Raw genomic sequence first — 20,459 nt, forward strand, 5'->3', positions numbered from 1 at the left:
TGCGTTTGCCAAAACCAGGCTCACATATTCTCTATATTCCACCATAAACTTTAGCCTCCAAATTATTCAGAGAAGAAAGTTTGCTTCATAATGTTTATCGGGATTCTTAAGCATTTAAACAACTTGATTTAGTACGTGAGAGAGTAGGTTTTCCTGAGTTTACAGGAGGATAAATTTTAAATTATAAAAAGGAAAAATAGGAGACTAGCAGGATACTCTCTATTTATTGACATCACTCTGCACCAGGTTCTAGATAGGAAGTTGTATAATTTATTTCATTTAAATTAGAGTCAATTCTCCTATTAAATTGTAAAAGAAGAAGAATTAGGATAATTATCTTCTGTATTTTAGTAACACTTTATGAAAACTCACACAACACACATACGTGAAAGAGGAGAATGGGCTTCAGAGCCTGACTGTCAGGGTCAAGGCCAGCCTCTACGACCCACTAGCTGTGTGACCCTGAGTCAGTTAATTCTTGGTGGATTCATTTCCTTTATAAAATTGAGATAATAATGTCATCTGGCTTCTGAGGTTATTTTAAGGAATACAAGAGTCAATAAAAGTAAAGGGCTTGGCCCAATGAACTGGCCCAGTGTAGACACTCTATTAATGTGTTAATTAAGTTAGAGTCATAACTTTAGCCCCTGCTTGCTTCCTTGATTGGACACAAACTGTAAAATGATATGTGGAGGCAACAGGAGGGTTTTTCGTTCTTTTTTCTTTTGGTTTGATTTCATTTGGATTTTAGTTTACTAGTTTGTTGTTGTTGTTCATTTTTTGTTATTGTTGTGTTTTGTTTTGGATTTTTAGCATATGGAGAAACTAAAACTAAGAAAAAATAAACAAAAACCTATGAAAGCCAATGTTCTTCCTAATGTCTTGCTGGTTTCAAATTAAGACTACTGTAAAGAGGCAGGAGTTGTCATTAACTACTATATTCTTAGAAACATCTATTTATTGTTGTGTGTATTTCCAATGCAGAAAACCGCTTAGATATGTTTGCTCTGCCATTTCAGAATGTATCAATGGATAATGGGTTTCTCTTCGTTCTTCAGAGATTTCATTTGAAAAGTTAGGATCATATAAAATATTTTAAAATTAAGACTCTTATTTGCTTTCTAATTCCTTCTCATTGGAATTTTTTAATTCTTTAATATTTGTTTTCAACTGAAAAAGGGCAGCTTAGATGGTCACATAGCTTGTGTGTTTACATCCTCAACTTTCACAACTGCAGGGCACTTATATCTAACTCAGCTATGATTTCCAACTTTTTGGGGATCTGAATAAGTTCTCAAGATCCCTGAGGCATCAACTGCGTTTATGAAAGAGCCAATGAGGCTATCAGATTCAACCAAGCTGAGCTTCCCACCCAATCTAATGTTTATAATGATTAAAGAGATACAATAGCAAATCCTACTTCCACCACCCAAAAAACCTCCAACCCTTAGACAATGGAAAAGTCACAAAAGATGGCATCAGAACCAATAAAGTTCTACTCAACTCTTCTAGAAGATAGTCATAAAGCACCTATTTCTTTTCTCTTTTATTCATTTTCCACTTCTATTGCAAACAAAATAATATTGAATCAACAAAAGCTGGAGTCAAGCTTGGAGTCAAATTAGAGTAGGCATGAGCTAGATTAGGAATAGGATGACAATTTCAGTTTGAACAGCACAACCTACATTTAACTTTGTCTTTAGGAAAAAGGAAATAAATACTGATTTAAAAGGAAAATCAATAACATAATTAAACAAGCTCTCATTATCTTGTTTTGTTAATTCTAAATTATTTTCTGATTTGATTTTCTGTTGCCCATTTTTGGTGTTTTTAACAGAGCGAGACTCCGTCTCAAAAAAAAAAAAAAAAAAAAAAAACATGATATGCTAGAGGTCATTTTTATTTGCTGATAGATAATATTCAGTGTTTTTCACCATCAGACTATACCTGCTCCCAATACAGGCCCCCAACCATTCAGTCACTGAGAAAGTAGTGATTTTCACAGGTGTGATTTCCTCCCAATGACATTCCATTCAAATAAGAAAATCTGTGTGAAGTGGCTTTGTGCCTATGAATAACTTGCTTGAAGTTTAAAATGTCAAATATTGGCAATAACCATGTTAATTTTGTAAATTGGGAAAGTAAAGCAAAATAGATGTTGACATTTCATTTCCCATGGAGGACCTAATACTATTCTAATAATCCCCAAACCTCTGGCTACCCTTTCTTAAATTACACCTATGCCAACTGGAATGTAAATCACAGAGGTATGCAACTCTCATAGCACAGGAGGTCTTTTAATCATAGTCAAGAATAAAAATAGAATCACTATCTATTTTCTTGTCTAGTTCTTCATTTAAAGGCCAACCCTAGGGAGAAAATGCAAAATTAATTTATTTCTTTGTGACAACAATGAAGAAACGTTTCATTCCATTTCAGATGCATCTTCAAGTGATTGCCCACACAACTGAATGTTGTTAAAGAAATACCGTATTTATGAACAGCTAAAAGTTGAATAGATGAGTTCCAGTGGTAACTAGCATATGTTCATGTGAGGAAGATGTCCTATAAGAATTTTGCAAAACATGCAGCTTGTGAAGCATTGAAGGGTTAATTTATGTTTAAACTGGAGACAAGATGTCTTGGGTAGGATAAGTTAGTTGCCTTCAAATATACGAAGAGGTGACACATTTAACATAACTAACTAAATAAATAAACAAACACATTTATTTATTTAAATGACTGGTTTTCTTTGTTCTTCCAGAAGACTAATCTGGGATAGATGTATAGAAATTATAATGAAGACAGTTTATAATAATTGGAACAGTTCGACAATAAATTGTCTGCCTTATGAAGGGCTGTATTCCTGCTTTCCTGGTGATGTTCATGTCAAGGCTGAGGCCCAGCCTGACACAGATTCATTATTATTATTATTTTTTGGCTAGAGCTGTTTTATCCTTGAGCACAGGGAAGATACAACGTATGATGACTGCCATTGTATTCATTTTTATGCCCTTTATCTGCATGAAACATTTAATCCAAACACCTAAAATGAAAAACCTAAAGTCAAGTGAAAAACAAATATAGTAAATCTCTTCTCATGTTGGAGAATTATCGTCAAATATAGAGAGGATCCCAAATGGGGTAAGAGAGTGAATTAGGTTTGGGGTCCCAAAATTTGTTCCCCCCACCTCCAAAAAAAAACCCTGTAGCTCCTTGAAAGATTACCAGATACTTTACAAGAAACCAATTGCATACCATGGTACAATTCAGATTTGGGAAATGTAATAATTGAAGAAAGGCATAAATCATTTCTTTATTACTGAAGTTATGAAAGTCATTAACATGTAAATGAAAATATGAATCCTTGAAGGGAGGTAAAGAAAGGTAATTTTATCAAATTATATTAAAAAAATTTTTTTAACCTTTCTTGAGGAATTCCTTTAACAATTTCTGACACTCTAGTTCCATGCAATGAAATCTGGGAAGTTATGAATAAGTTTAAAATGTGATGTTTATTGTGACATATGAGAATATATGACAGCAGGTGGTGAGTGAATTCATCTGGGAGATAGAACAGTGATAAAGTTTTTAATTCTAAGAGAAAACCAGAGTGAAGATAATTCGTCTCTAACAACCAAAATTATTTGTCTCTGGAAGTGTGGATAAAGCTGTAAATCAAGCACAGAATCCAACACTCAAATATCAAAAAAAAAAAAAAAAGATTAGAAATTTTGTCTAATGGGAGGCCAAAGTGAGATTAAATGAATTGAATGAGGCTGAGACACAGGACCAAAGGCAAGGAGTTGAGACACATTGCTTAGAAGTGTTGATCATATTTGTGTTTTGTTGCTATGGGTCAGTTGTGACATATTACAAGGCTGACAGTATCGAAAGATCAAAGCAGAGTAGGCAAACGGTTAGAATCAGAGAGCTCTAATCACAAGGAACATGGTCCCCATCAAGTCTAGGAATCGCTGAAATGTCCTAGCACCAGAACTCATTAACTTGTGATGCAAAACAGGTCTTGGTTCTTGACAACCTAGGTGAGTGTTTCAATTTAGGTCAAGATCTGCAGAAAACAGACTCTGAGACAGAGGTTTGTGTGCAGGAATTCTTCTGCAGAGCACTCTCTGGATCAGAAGAAGAAATTGTGTCTTAGTTCTGTTTCATCTCAGAGATGAACAAAGGCCTTGACAAATTCCAGATTCCACCAAGAATTCTAGAGTTGGTTTGGCTTTCAGATTTTCCCCACCTTGAGATAAAGGGATCAATCTTCTATACCCCTTTATGACAAGTCATGGGATATGAGGTGCCTGCAGAGGGAGATGTGACATTGGGTTAAATGGCTCTTTTTGGTTGAGGGTAATTCTTGGAGGTCAACTCATCTGTGAGCTGCGGGATACACTGGATACCAACATACCCAACAGCCTGGGAAATGAGTGCCTCATTATGGAAGGAAGTCTCAGGATAGTGCAAAAAAGCATCATCCACTAAATTTGGCCAAGGTGCATATTATAGAAATAAAGTTTTAGACAAGAAGAATCTCTTTTTAGGTTTTTACAGCATTTAGGTGCCCTGTGAATGCACAAAAAGCATTACATCTAAAAGCAATTTCAAGAACAGAACCATGTGATATCCCAGGGAATACACTCCAGTTTTCTGCACCCAGTTGTCTTCCCTTCCTTCTGATTTAAAAAAAAATTTTAATCTATATAGTTTATATAATGTATACATTTTTATGATTAAAAAAAGACCTTAAGAGTGTTTGTTGATGTCAGATAATTATTAATCACTAAGTTTCATAGATTTACTACATTAAGTATATTACCCACAAGTAGCAATAGTTTTTATGTATAGAAAATTACAAATTATACAGTAAAGAAATAAGAAAAGAGTCAATCTCAGAGAAGTAGAAGATTGAATCAACATTGTAGGTTCCAGGCTCTGTTAATGTGTATTTTAGGCAACTTAATCAAACTCGAGGACCACAACACTTGTCCAACAAGTATCATTGTTGGAGAATTTGCGCAATGGGTTGAGTGCGTACCCTCAAATACTCAGGTATTATCAATATGATAGTGTTAAGAGGTGGGGCCTTTAATAGGTGATTATACTATGAAGACTCCTTCCTCCTGAATGGGATTTGGTGCTCTTACGAAAAAGCTTGACTTAGGGAGTTGATTCCCTCTTGCCTTTACCCCTTCTACCATGTAGGGATGCAGCAAAGAAGCCCTTACCAGATGCTGGCCCCTTGATCGTGGACTTTGCAGCCACCAGAGTAATAAGAAATACATTTCTGTTCTTTATAAATTACTCAATTTCAGGAATTTTGTTTTAGCAGCACAAGACAGACTAGAACACTACGCAAAATATTAATAATGAAGTTAATAATAAAAATCATATAAGAATAGTAAACTTGTATTGGACATGCATGTGCCAGGCCTTTCATGTATATTCTCATTTAATCCCATTTTATCATTGAGGAAATGCAGATTGGGACTTAAATATAGCATAGTGGTTAAGAGTGTGAAACCTGGAATTATACTGTTAGGTTCAAATCCTGACTCTGCTCTCTACCTTGGGTAAATTACATCTTCTCACCATGATCAACTTTCCAGCTCTGCAGAATGGAAATCTTAATGCTATCTACTAGGATTGTTTTGAGTATTATCTAAGCCAAGTGCCTAAAAATGTGGCTGTCACCTATGGGATCAAATAAATATTAGCTAACAATAAGTAAAATAAATATATAAATGTATGTTTTCTAATGTCATAAGATCATATAGTTAATGGGTTAAGGAGCTGAGACTTGAATCTTGGAAGTCGAACTACAATATACATGCCTAGAACATTATTCCAAATATTACATGACTATGCATTATTATTAAATGACAAGCGCTCATAAAAAGGCAAATAACAGGAAGTTCTATTATAATAATAATTTTGAAAATAGCTCCCTGACTTCTTTGAGATTTTATATAGTGCTGGCTAAAACCATGGTTTCTCCACGTATTCTTCCTGAGTCCACGTCCCAACATACAGATCTCAGTTTGCTCCTCCACATCATGGAATTAATTATAAGACTCATCTCATACTGTAACGATTAACTAAATCAGGTAGAACATGCAAAATTCTATGCATACTTATTGATTAGAGTAGTCACACACATCATCATGAGATAATTCTTTATATTGGCAAGATGTCTGGTACCAAAGAGGAAAGAGAATATATTGTACTACACTATGTGCTCTCTGAGTTGCTGGTTTGTTTGTTTTTCTTCATTGATTCTTACAGCAACACTGTGAACAAACTATTTGCCACTTTAGTAGGTCAAAAATGGTAAAACAGTAGTTTTACCATTCAAACCAATCTGTAACACCTTACAGGTAAAGAAATAGGCTGAGTGGATTTATGTGGTCTCTATGCCTTCCCATTAATACAGGGTGGCTGAGGCAGGAGTACCTTTCAGCTTTGACATCTTCTTTCCATGTTTGCTTTCAAAAGCACAGTTAACATATTTGCTTCCAGAGGAGGCATCATAGTGAAACTTCTTTGTTCTAAAATCATCTGAAACACAAACTCTAATTCTCAACAAAGAAAACTTGCTGAAAAAAATTTTTGTCTACCATTTTAAATATAACACCCTACAGTTATTCTATCTTTGCTTTTCGATATGTTTGAGATCATCACTTCACATTCTTGAGTTAAATTGTATTGCTTGGCAGCTTACTGGGCATTTGAAGAAAGGCTGAGGCAAAATTTGAACTTTGTCTTTCCACAGACCTTCCAGTGCAATCCGAAATAGAAGCCTTATTTGTATTCTATATTCCCTGCTACATCACAAAACCACATCCCTGGGTTCAATTGGAATTCCTCAGCCTACACTGTGCAGGCTACTGTACTGAACATCATATTGTTTGTGGAGAAATCTCTCACCTTTATGATCTCCTTCATTTCTGCCTAATCGTCTAAGACAAGAATAGCATGCTGTGCCTAAGGGGGAAATTTTCCATTACGACTGAAAAGATAAATGGTAGGAAGCAAAATGAACCAGGCTCATTACAACCTTACCAAAAAAGAAAAGCAAATTGGTCTCCAAAAATGATAGAATAGGACTGACATTTTTAATACTTTTTCTTTGAATTGTGGCATTTTATATCAAGGTTTTCATAATGTACAATATAAACACTTACAGACATTTGGAATAATGCATGATGCTTAATACATTTTCTCTAGAATGTGTACCACCCTTCAGAAAATGTCAACTATTTTTTTAACTGATGCTGACAAAACGTGAACAGAAAGATTATATTTAAGGAAGTATAATGATCATTTATTTTGCAGTAGCTGTGTTTTTAATCGGTATAATAATGGCTGTAATGTCACTTGATAAACTATGAAAATGCCCCAATTTCTACAAATGGTTAAAGGCAGACAGCTCATTTGATGCTTTAAATATCTGATGAGCTAGTAGATGACAGAGCTGAAAGGAAGATTGATTTTTCAGAACCAAATACAGTCTACAATAATAAGCCAATTTCTTGCCAGTGATTCATTTGCAGAAGCAATTTCTAAACATATTTTCATTAGCTGCAATGAACATTCTCAAGGTTTCACATCTTTGACACCAACTTGATGGGATGCTAATTCACTAATTGAGATGGGTATTTTATGAGTGGAAAGCATGGTAGTTATGGATCATCAAGTGTGATTCCTACATAGATAAAATCTATTATTCACATGAAACCTATGAACTTGAAGGATGCATGTGTAAGGGAGGATGAGCTTGGTTCTACAACAAACTGGGCTGAGTAAATGAAACCACAATTAAGTCTCTAATTTAATGAGGATGCATGCAAGCCCTGGGCTCAGAGGATGACCTAATTAGTTGAGATGCTTTTACTCTGAGTGACCCAGATGTTGAAGGACACTGGCCTTCTCTTGTGCAGAACAATGAAATAGCTATTATTATGCTAGAAACTAATGCTAGGCCTTATATTATTCAAAGGTATCTTGGTAATTATATTATCAATATAAAGATAGATAGATGCAATATATGTATCAACACATGCAGTATGATAGAAAGTCAACGTATTAGATAAAATTTGAGACTCTAAGAGATGAATAAGTCTATAAGAGTAAGCTACTCTTAATATATTTTGGTTTAATAGATCCAGAATAATGCATTCAAGACTCTATCTGCCCACCTCTTTTTGCCATCTTGCTCGGTTTGCAAGGGGCAATAGAAAACGCATACTACAAATAAAGCACAGTCATAACAGGAAGGTAAGAGCCTCAGGCTCAATTCCAAGCCGGATCACCATCCTGGTGAGTGGGGCTGGAAAGTTGACAGGGCTTGATAGAGTTTCTGAGGAATCTCTGGTCCCTTATATTTTATTTTGCTAAGAGAAACAAAGACATCTCTCAAGCAAATGGTAGAATTTACATAGTGAAAAAAGAGAAGGCATGAAAAGAAAAAATTATAAGCCCCTTACTAGTTCTTGATCTTAGTATTTTTGACTGTTCACTGATTTCCAGTGATAGGGAGCTCGTTACCTCCCAAGACAGCCATTCTAACTTTCAATAGATCTCTAAGTTCAAACTATTTCTCTGTGTCGTGGACTCTATTGAAAAAGTCAAATGCCTCTTTGTTAGGTTGGCTCTTCAAGTATAGTCAGAGCTCTTTAAGCTAGTTTTCCTCTCCAGGTCAAATATTCTCAGTTTCTCACATAACTTCGTGATGATTTATGTCTTCATGGTCTGTTTTTTGCTCCATTTCCAAGAAGTTCAATTCTGATATAACAGGACTTTGTCAAATATTCCATTGTCCATCATGAAACCTTGTCTTTAGGATAAAAATTATTAGCCAGAGTTCTACTGATTCTGTTCCTCAAAGTTATAGGAGTGATGAGGAGAGAGTGTGTATTATTGAAAGACTTTAAACAGTTCTAGATTTTAGTTGGAAAGGCAATGTACCATAATAATAAAACTAGCAATAACAATAATAAAAGCAATAGCATTTACTGTGTACTTATTCTGAAACTATATTGAGCATATTAATTTTAATTAGAGTTAACTAGTTTAACTTGCACTGTAATTCTATTTCCAATTTTATGGATGAGGAGACTAGAGTTTAGAAAGGTCAGGTACCTTGCAAAAGATTACACAGTTGTAAGTCACAGAGCTGAGGTCAGAGCACAAATCTATTTGAATCTCAGCTACTGCACAATGTTTTTCCAACACACACAAACACACATACACACATACCTGCACATAAACAATTATTTGCAAGTATAATATACCCTTCTTGACCATTTCAACCCTTGTAAACGTAGGCTAGTTTCACAAACACTGCTTTTCTCATTGGGTAGATTTTATATGAACAGGATTTACTGAATTAGTGGTTTTGAATTCCAACTCTGAAGCCTACTGTGTGGATTTTCAGGCAAGTTATTTAAAAATTGTTGAGCCTCAGTGGTTTCAACTGTAAACTCTAAGGTCTCAGATATATTCACAGATATTTATTACAATAATTAAATGAGAAAAAAATAACAAGATATTCAACACAAGATTCAAAATAAAAATGATCGGATAATGACCCTGAATTTCTGTCCACATTCCTGGTAGACTCTCTTACTTTGTCATTTAAAAATAAAAGTGTGTTTCTTATCCTACTTGAGTGACTAATTTATGTTGAGGGATCCAGTTATCCACATTTCCCTGCAGAGCCTGCCAAGATCCTGACATCCTCAAAGACTGCTGTGGTTTTAATGTCTCCTGCAAAACTCATGTTGAAATATAATTGCCAGTGTAACGGTGTTGAGAGGAACAACTTTCAAGAGGGGATGAGGCAAAGCCCTCATGAATGGATTAGGGCTGTTGTCTCAGAAGTGGGTTAGTTTTTGCAGGGGTTGGCTCTTGATTAAAAAATAAATTTGGCCTCCAGCCTTTCTCTCTGTCTCTGGTGTTTGTTCTCACCCTTCCACCATAAAATAATGAAGCAAGAAGGCCCTCACTAGATGCTAGTGCAATGCTCTTGGACTTCCCAGATTTGAGAAGAGGTAGTCAAATAACTTTATTTTCTTTATAAATTACCTAATCTGAAGTATTCTGTTATAGCAGAAGAAAACAGACTCAGACAGGGCCCTAACCCATATTTTTCCTAGCCCCACTAACAGTTCCAGCCTTACACAACATGTGGTCAGCTGCTCACCCACAAGCACTGTAGTATGTGAGTCCCTATGAAGCAGTGAATCTATTGAGCTAACACCAATATCAGTCATACAAATAAAGTCAGAGTTCATAACTCTATGGAATAAATAATCTTATTCTAGTTTTTCTGAAACAAACCAATGACGAAGCAGTGGAGATGGGTATTCTTGACATGGAAAGAACGTGAGAACTACAGAAGATATTCTAGAATGTCTGAGGAAAACAGAGAAACACCTCTGTTGTGATTGGATTGAGTCAAAGTTCAATGCTTGTCAAATAAATTAAAATAATAAAATGCAGTTTGTTCTAAATTTCCAGGTCACTAAAAACTTTTAATGAGGGAAGAATTACAAAGTGTCAGAGATAAAAGAGAGGCTGAATGCATGAATACACACTTCCATTTTTTCTCCTCATGGTCTTATTGTACTTATCAACACAAACCACACAGTGGTGCCAGCTCAGTCTTTTATCCAGCTCCCAGCTTGCAGTTGACCCTTTCTTAAATTGTCATGGACTGCTTAAAAATTATTAAGGAAATCTAGGTCACTCAGGTGTGTGGCCTGCTCGGTGTAAAAAAAACTACAATGAAAAAGGAATCTTATAATTTTAAATGTTACAAAATGCCTTTTAATGTTCTCTACATCCTTTAGGGCCACACATCATTTGAAGTAAAATAAAACCAGAAAACTTGGGATGATACCTCATTTAACTCAGTCAAATTTGACATCTGTTTTATTAAATGTTCACTATTTGGCAGGAATTGGAGTAAGAATCCTAATAAGATTTAGGTGACCTCAAACTATTCAGGAAAAGAGAAAACCTTTGTGTTTTTCGGTACTATAAAAAACACAAAAACTTTGTGTTTTTGACTATAATTTTGGTGTTCGCAGACTGCTTTGAAGGAAAGAGGGTCATTAAACATTCTATAAATAGGCAAAAGGAGGCTCATAAAAATGGGATATGTGAACCAGAATACAAAAGTATTGATGAATTTGGCTTACAGGGTATGGTAAACGGAATAAAACTCTCATTTCCCCAAATATACCCATGTCTTAATCTCTGGAACCTGGGAATGTAACATTATGTTGCAAAAAGGACTTTGCAGATGTGATTAAGTATCTTGATCTGTGTTGGTCCAATGTAATCATAATTGTCTTTACAAGAGGAACCCATCAGAAATCAGCCTCAGAAGAGAAGGCAATGTGATGATGAAAGCGGGTGTGACAGCGACGCTCTCTGAAGATGGAGAAAGGGGCTACAAGCCCAGGAAACAAGCAGCTTCACCAGAAACATCATAAATGTCACAAAAATCCATTCTCCCCTCAGGGTCTTCAGAAAGCAACAACAACAACAAACTAGCAATGATGACACATTGCCTTTCTACCGGTAAAACTTATTGCAGATTTCTGACCTCCAGAATTAAAAAAAAAAAAAAAGAAATTCTTTGTATGAGTCAGGGTTCTCTAGAGGGACACAACTTGTAGGATAGCTGTATACATAAAAGGGAGTTTATTAAGGAGAATTGACTCATACGATCACAAAGTGAAGTCCCACTTTGATGGCAGAAGTAGGCCATCTGCCAGCTGAGGAGCAAGGAAGCCAGTCGAGTCCCAAAACCTGAAAAGTAGGGAAGCAGACAGTGTAGCCTTCAGTCTGTGACTGACGGCCGAGAGCCGCTGGAAAACCACTGGTGTTAGTCCAGAGCCCAAAAGCTGAAGAACTTGGAGTCCAATGTTCGAGGGCAGGAAGCAGCCAGCATGGGAGAAAGATGTAGGCTGGAAGACTCAGCCAGTCTAGTCCTTCCATCCTCCTCTGCCTGTTTTTATCCTAGCTGCACTGGCCGCTGATTAGACAGTGCCTGCCTAGATTGAGGGTGAGTCTGCCTCTCCCAGTCCACTGACTCAAATGTTAATCTCCTTTGGCAACACCCTCAGACACACCCAGGAACAACAGTTTGTAACCTTCAATCCAATCAAGTTGACACTCAATATTAACCATCACACTCATGTTCTGTTAAGCCACTTCGTTCACTGTAATTTGTTAAAGCAACTAAAATAAACTAATGCAAAATATGGAATGACCACTCACTCTAATGAGATCTGTTCCAGCAGTTTAATGCAGATCATACTTGGATATGTTAGAGAGACCATTACTTACTGCAATCTAAATATGTTTGTTGTCTTATACTAAAAAGTCCCGCTATGGTTTGTTTAAAGACATTTCAGCTCAGCAATTGTCTTCTTACAAGATTTTGCTTTATATGTATCATTGAAAACACAAGTATGCACTTTACCATGCCTCTTTATTTTATTTGGAGGGAAAACAATATTGCAAGATGATAATAGCTAGAGAGTGAAAAATTTGTTTTTTTTCTAGTGCTTCCAATTCTTCTTTTAAGTATGAATGAATCCACCTCTCCAGAGAAAAATTTAAGACTTAAAGAATAACTTAAATTTCAGCTTTTCCAGCAGTGCAAACATCTCATAACCAGTTTTTAAATACATTTTTTTCTGAATACCCTAAAAATTAATAGATTGTCGTCTTACCCTCTCAACGAAATCTATCCACAGTGCTTCACAAAGTCCATTCCTTCTAGGAAATAGTCATTCTTGAATAAAGCAATTGGCCTTTTACATCAAGACTGTGGCCTGTCCAACAGAGTTGATAGTGTGGGCTTCTTGAAACAAATTTTTATTTTCTTGTTCTCTTGATTAAAATGTAAAGAAGGGCAGTTATCTTCAGTGCACAAAAGTGTGTATGTAAAGGAGAGGATGACATTATATTTGCATGAGGGCTTATCTTTTCCTAATCATGCATCTAAATGTTCTTCACCAAGAAAGGTCTTATTGCAGGGGAGAACAATTCATAACATTGCATTCAAAATTATATTCTTCTTAACCTGACTTTGTAGCTCATTTATAAATCAAGCCTAAGCTCATTTTGAAAGGGAAAACAGTCAAGGTGAGAGGTTCTGAAAACAAATGTGAATGCTGCCTCTTTTTATTCTCTGGCCTTTCCTAAAGTTGAGATGTTAGTTTCAGGGTTTTATTATACTACTCTTCATCAGGAGGTTCTGTGTGCTAAATTATTCTGTGAATGTCCCTGGGTCATACTTCTGTATAATATGTCATTTTGATAGCCTTTCATAGGGTTCAATCACGTTTTTGCATTTGCCTTTTCATTTATTTTATTTTGTAAAAGGGAAGAGAGTAGGTAAGAATTGCAAAATACAAAATATAAGAAAATGATTGAGCACACTTCAAAGGAATCCTAAGTGTCTTTTACAAAATAAGTACACATATATGTTTATCAGAAATACTGCTGGAAGGGAAATGAATGACAGGAAGTTACCTTAGGATTCCCTGACTTTTTCTTCAGTGCATAACTGAGGGGACAGAGAGGAAAATAACAGGGTTATGGTGCATCAGTCACAGTACAGGCCAACCAACTGTTCACAATTTTAAAATATGATTGTATTTAACCCTTTCAAGAATTCTGTGAAATCTCCTGTCTTGTCATCCATAAGTATAGATACTTACACTGAGTGTATTTATGAATTTATATTTCTAAACCTGTGTAATTCTATAATGTAGTCCTGTCCCGTATCTGTAGGTTCTATCCCACCCAGAATTCCCATGGCAATCCTGGGAGCATAAGGAGTCCATAAAAATCTCAGCTTTGGCCGGGCGCGGTGGCTCAAGCCTGTAATCCCAGCACTTTGGGAGGCCGAGACGGGCGGATCACGAGGTCAGGAGATCGAGACCATCCTGGCTAACACGGTGAAACCCAGTCTCTACTAAAAAATACAAAAAAAGCTAGCCGGGCGAGGTGGCGGGCGCCTGTCGTCCCAGCTACTCGGGAGGCTGAGGCAGGAGAATGGCGTGAACCCGGGAGGCGGAGCTTGCAGTGAGCTAAGATCCGGCCACTGCACTCCAGCCCGGGCGACAGAGCGAGACTCCGTCTCAAAAAAAAAAAAAAAAAAAATCTCAGCTTTATTATTATCAAAATCCGAGTCATATTTCCCCTGTTGGTACCCAGGAGGCAAGCCCCATCGCTGGGATTCTGTGGGATCCACATAGAATGAATATTTCAAGATGAAGACCAGAGAGGACACCAAACCCAGAGTGATAAGCATTGACAAGAACCAAACTGGAATTCAGTCAAGAAAAAAGCCCAATGGGAATCCAAGAGGAGTCCCTAAACTAGACTGTTTAGAGGTAGATTTTAAAGCTAGGAGCTCAGAAGTAGAAAATCAATAACAAAGGAAATGTGAGTAAGCAATTAAGTCAGAGTGACTACATAAGGGCCTTGAGCTGGTATTTAAATGTTAATTTTATCCTCCATTTGGAGGACATAGCTTTCTCAATTTGGAAGACCCCCAAACTTGAAGAGAGACTTGGAGCCCTTCAGCTAAATATGGTGAATACTAGAACTCTAGCATGCTCGCAAAACTCTAGATTTCTCTCTTACTCTTGTGGCGGTACAGCAACACTAATTACTGGAATCCTGCCTCCATTTTCAGATGGATGCTTAGCTCCCAACATAACACAGAAGAAGCCTGTCTCTGAAGCTCTGTCTCTACATTAAGACTTTATTTTATTTGTCCGATTTGTGAAGTAGAGGACTGCAAGTGACAGCTGCTTTTCAGATTTATGTTATTTGGCCCAGCCAGATTTTTAAATTGTGATTTAGGTCCGACATCCAAATAATTGACATTTATATAAATTTACATACATGTTATATAAATATCTTGAAGTATGTCTAAGATCTTGTGGTCCTGGTCCACTTCTCATAAGAGTGCAATCGGCTGTGGCTGAATTCTTGCTGACCTCTTCACATACGGTTGCATATACTTGTCATTACATCATTGTCCTCACCTGTATTAGTCCGTTCTCACACTACTATAAAGAACTACCTGAGGCTGGGTAATTTTCAAAGAAAAGAGGTTTAATTGACTCACGTTCCACAGGCTTAACAGAAAGCATGGCTAGTCGGCCTCAGGAAACCTACAATCATGGCAAAGGTGAAGGGGAAGCAAGCACGTCCCACCATGGCAGAGCAGGAGATAGAGAGAGACAGGAGGAGGTACCACACACTTTTAAACCATCAGATCTCATGAGAACTCACTCAATATCATGAGAACAACAAGGGGGAAATTCACCCCCATGATCCAATCACTTCCCATCAGGCCCCTTCTCAGACACATAGGGATTCCAATTTGAGATGAGATTTAGGTGGGGACACGGAGACAAACTATATCATTGCCAATCCCTTTGCAGCAACTGACTTGAGTCACTCATTTACCTTATTCACCTGATCCCTGTAGGCGTTTGATTTATTGGCCCCTTTAACAGAAGGTGCTAGGTCTCTGGCTTTCAAATATGGAGACCACCTGGAGCCACTCTTCTGCCACTCACTTGAATTTGAGCATTGTTTCTGTTATGCAGATGTCTATTGTTCTATCCCACTTAATGGATTGGGATTGATTTTATAAAATATAATCTGAAAAATGTCAGATTCATTGTACCAAATAAGCTTCGCAATACCCTCTAGGATGGTCATTGAATCCCTCTTCCAGACCATTTACTCCTTTTAATGCATTTCTTGTCCTTGATCACTGCCTTATCTTTTCACCCTCCTATACCAGCGTAAAATCCCACTCCAGTCTTCAGGGTCCTTCTCTACTGTCCTTCTACCAAAAATCTTAGGAATTTATTCTGCCCCTACATCACAGAAAAAAAAAGTCATACTCCTACACAGACAAAATTATCTATGAGTTTGAAGCAGGTGCTGCAATTACCACTTCACTGATCTCAGGTTTAGTTAAATTCCTTTGATTGGCATGCAGGTGGCCCCTTTCTCTATTCACTCCCCCAGCTCTACCCCTTTCTAAATATAGACACTCAACACAGAAGCTGATCGCCAAACGCAGAGCAATCATTTACCTGTTAAATGCATTGAAAAAAGCTGTTCTGTCTTGTTAAAAATTCTAAATATAGGCTGTAATATTCAACAAATATTAAATGTGTGGTATAAACAAAGTATTATCTGAGGCACATTCATAAGTCATATCTTTATCTCTCACAATAGCTCATGTCATTCTTCCTTACATCTTCCCAATTGTGAAGATGGTGACTTTCTCTTACATAACGGAGAAGGGAAGAATATGTTTGACACTCGTGATAAACAGGAGTGTTTCTTGGTGTTCTGTGATCATTTTACTAACAAACAAACAAATACAGAGCCAAGATATGAGACAGGCACAGTAGCTGAAAACTCAGAGCCTTCAAGAATGGGAGTCTGGGTCGCCCCACGAGACGAGTCACCTAGAGCAGCAGAGTCACTCATTGAGCTAGTAGAATACGTGGCAGAGGAGGCGGAGGGTGAATCAGTTACAGTCCTGAGATCAACTACAACATGAAGAGCTCTAGTTTGTCCTACGATCCCTTTCTTTATAAGTTTACCAGGAAACATTAATCAGAACTCTGGAGGAGCTGTTTCCTGATGGGCAAATTTACTACGAATGGCTTGAGAGGTAACCTGGTAGTGGATACTCGGGCATCATACCTAGATCCTATCTTCAGGAACAACACATCCATCTTGTGACCTTTGGGAAGATGGGCTACTGGCAGATGACAGCAATTTCTTCACTGGTGATTACTTCTGACTTCAAGGTCACATACTTCCTAGGCAGCATCTGGCCAATGACTGGCAAATATCCAGCTTCCCTGATTCCATTTAAGACTATAATAGGCTTTCCTGGCAGAATCTGATGAGGCCTCAGTTTAAACTGCATTGAAGGTAACTTTTCCACCTGCCGGCAGTCTGCCTGCCTTCACTTCCTTACAAAGTTTGTCCCAAGCATTCTTCTCCTGCCTGCAATTTCACTTCTGCACTGCATGCGACTCTGTCTCAGACTCTGTTTCCAGAGAACCTAATCTAAGTCAATTTACTATGAGAATATACAGAATAAGAAGACATATATTCATTTTCCCTTTATGTATTTCAAATCGTTTTTAAATTAAGATTTTACAAAACCTTAATTTGTGCATGTTGTTAAAAAAAAAGCCAGTTTTTATTGTTCTTCAATTCTTTCTCCACTGAGTAGGTCATTAATTAGGTTTTCTCTAGAAGTGTCTGGAACCTCTTTATTATTCCAGGGAATCAGTGAAAAATAACCATTTCCAAAATTATCACATCATCGTCCAGTTTGGAAAGTACAGAAAAATAATTTTAAAAAAGATAGTGAATTTCATGGAGTTTGAACATTGGGGAATGTTACAGATTTATTCATAAATGAACATGTTTTATAGCTTATGTCCATTAGTAATTGTGAGACCGGGGATGTTTCTAGTCGCTTTAAATTCTGTTCTATACATGCTCCTATATAAGTTCACTTCCCTCAAATAAGAATTGCTTTTTCTTCTTTTGCAGTCAGATATCACCGAAGTTAGTAAGTGAGCATTAGCCTGGAAGTCAGAAAACTTGGTTTCAATCTCAGTTTCATTGATTCATATCTCAGGCAAATGTGTACTTCTTCAAACCTCCAAGTTTGTAAGATTGGCATCATGATCTCTGCTTTTCTAGTTCACTATTCAGATTAAAAGAGTTTCTAATGTGAAACTGACATATAGCAGGTCCTCAATAAATATTGGTTTACTCTCTGCTTTTCTAAATACTTTCAAAAATGTTATATAAAAGGCTGCCAACAAGAAAAATGCCAGCCACTCAGTTTTTGTGGACATCTGTAACATACATAAATGCTGTTAACAACAGTATATGTGGAGTCTCTTCACTCTATAAATTAATAACAAGTAAAATATTTAGTTTTTATGGCCTAGGGTATTTTACCATTAGGTATGTGACTGGTTTAGCAATTTCATGAGGTTTAGCAAAGATTTCTTGGTTCTATTTACATAGCAAAAATGAAAAGTATTTTCAGGGAGCCTCCAGCTAAAGAATATCAGAGGTCCACTGAGGCCTGCTTCCAAGATTTGGTTATCTTTGATAGGTTTCCCAAAATATTTGGATTAAAAAAGTATTTGTTTCACCCTTTTGAATAATGAGGCAAACTGTAAATTCAGTAACATGGGAAGTTAGTAAGTAAAAATGCAAAAAAAGGAGGTTTCTTCTTTCTTCTGAGTCTCAATAGGAAAATTAGATGTATCCTATAAGAAGTGTTTTTGATCTAGTTTTTACATCTCACTGTGTTTACTATGAACTTAGGTTAGGGTAAATTCAGTAACTTCCACTTCCACCCTTCTATTTAGGTTCCTGTACCTGTCACCTGAATTATTACATTTGCTTCCTGAACTAACCCCCATAGCATCTTGTCTCTATCTTATTCAATCTATATTGATGCCATCTACACCATTACCAAATTACTTTTCTTATGGCCATGTTTTTTATATGTTCAAAATCCTTTAATTACTCTACTTTGCCTTTAACAAATGTCTAAATTTTCATCCAAGCATACCTGCTATGTATTAAACAAACCCCAAACTGTATCATCTCTACAATGTTTATCTTTTTTTTTTTTTGAAACGGAGTCTTGCTCTGTTGCCCAGGCTGGAGTGCAGTGGCTGGATCTCAGCTCACTGCAAGCTCCACCTCCCGGGTTCACACCATTCTCCTGCCTCAGCCTCCCGAGTAGCTGGGACTACAGGCGCCCGCCACCTCACCTGGCTAGTTTTTTGTATTTTTTAGTAGAGACGGGGTTTCACCATGTTAGCCAGGATGGTTTTGATCTCCTAACCTCGTGATCTGCCCGTCTCGGCCTCCCAAAGTGCTGGGAGTACAGGCTTGAGTCACCACGCCCGGCCCAATGTTTATCCTTATTCACACTTTTGCTTCTTATTAAGTGATGCTTCACCTTGCACATCCCTTCCTCTTGAAATTCAGTCATCCGGCCGGGCGCGGTGGCTCAAGCCTGTAATCCCAGCACTTTGGGAGGCCGAGACGGGCGGATCACGAGGTCAGGAGATCGAGACCATCCTGGCTAACACGGTGAAACCCCGTCTCTACTAAAAAATACAAAAAAAACTAGCCGGGCGAAGTGGCGGGCGCCTGTGGTCCCAGCTACTCGGGAGGCTGAGGCAGGAGAATGGCGGGAACCCGGGAGGCGGAGCTTGCAGTGAGCTGAGATCCGGCCACCGCACTCCAGCCTGGGCGACAGAGCCAGACTCAGTCTCAAAAAAAAAAAAAAAAAAAGAAATTCAGTCATCCAAGTGATACTTCATATGCCTTCTCCTTCATCAAGTTTTGTCTGATTTCAGTGGAAAAACACAGGCTTTGGTACCTCTGCGAACCTTAACAAGTTACTGTGTAGATGTGGGTTTCAGTTATCTGTTATTCTTAAGACTATTCATTCTTGATGGAAACAATATCACCCCTAAGGGAATGAAATTGGTTCCTAGAAGGCAGAAATCCTAGATACTACAATGATCTCTGGATCTAAAAAACTGCAAAATCTGATTCCTTAGAATTTAATTTATCTAATTAGGAATAATATAAACTTGAGTGTTTCTGTTTCCTCTTCAGCAGGGCAATGCTAAAAAAAATAAAGTTGAGAAGCACTGCCCTATACCATAGACATATTTTGTGCAGATAATTGCATAGATTAATCATTAATCAATATGTCCTCTATGGAGTCCAAACGTTATATTTAGCATATAGTAAATCACTAACAATTGTTAGTAGAATTTAATAGAAACTGTAATATTCAAATTAAAGTGGCAAATTGCATTACATAGCATAATTTTTCTACTTCTTAAAGGCAATAGCATTTCTATTCTTTTTTTCAGTATTAATGTTTATTTTTTCTCCTCAGTAGAGTAAATCAAATACTAAAGTATTAGCATATAAAAGAATCTTAATAATGTTCTATAATGAAGGCCAGGCAACTTGCTTATTGCAATGGGCTCATCACAATGATCATATGAACCATGGTGAACGATATGCAACTATTGTATACTAAGCTGGAGTAACCATACATGACCTATAGTTTCACACAATTCACAATATTCTCTTGATGTTTACTTTAGTTTAATCAAAGCTGAGGTATCAGAATTTGGAGTGAAGAGATTTAAATCTCTCTTTACACCTCAGTTATTCCAAAACAAGTTTAATTAAAAATTGTTATTGAGAGAAAAACTATAAAGTTTTTTTAACTTATTTTGTAATATTTGGAAGAACCTTTCAAGGTAAGCACTACTTTGACTTCTTTCTTAATTGGTGAAGAATGC

Source organism: Theropithecus gelada, chromosome 5, assembly GCF_003255815.1.
Source record: "Theropithecus gelada isolate Dixy chromosome 5, Tgel_1.0, whole genome shotgun sequence".
Taxonomy (NCBI): Eukaryota; Metazoa; Chordata; class Mammalia; order Primates; family Cercopithecidae; genus Theropithecus; species Theropithecus gelada.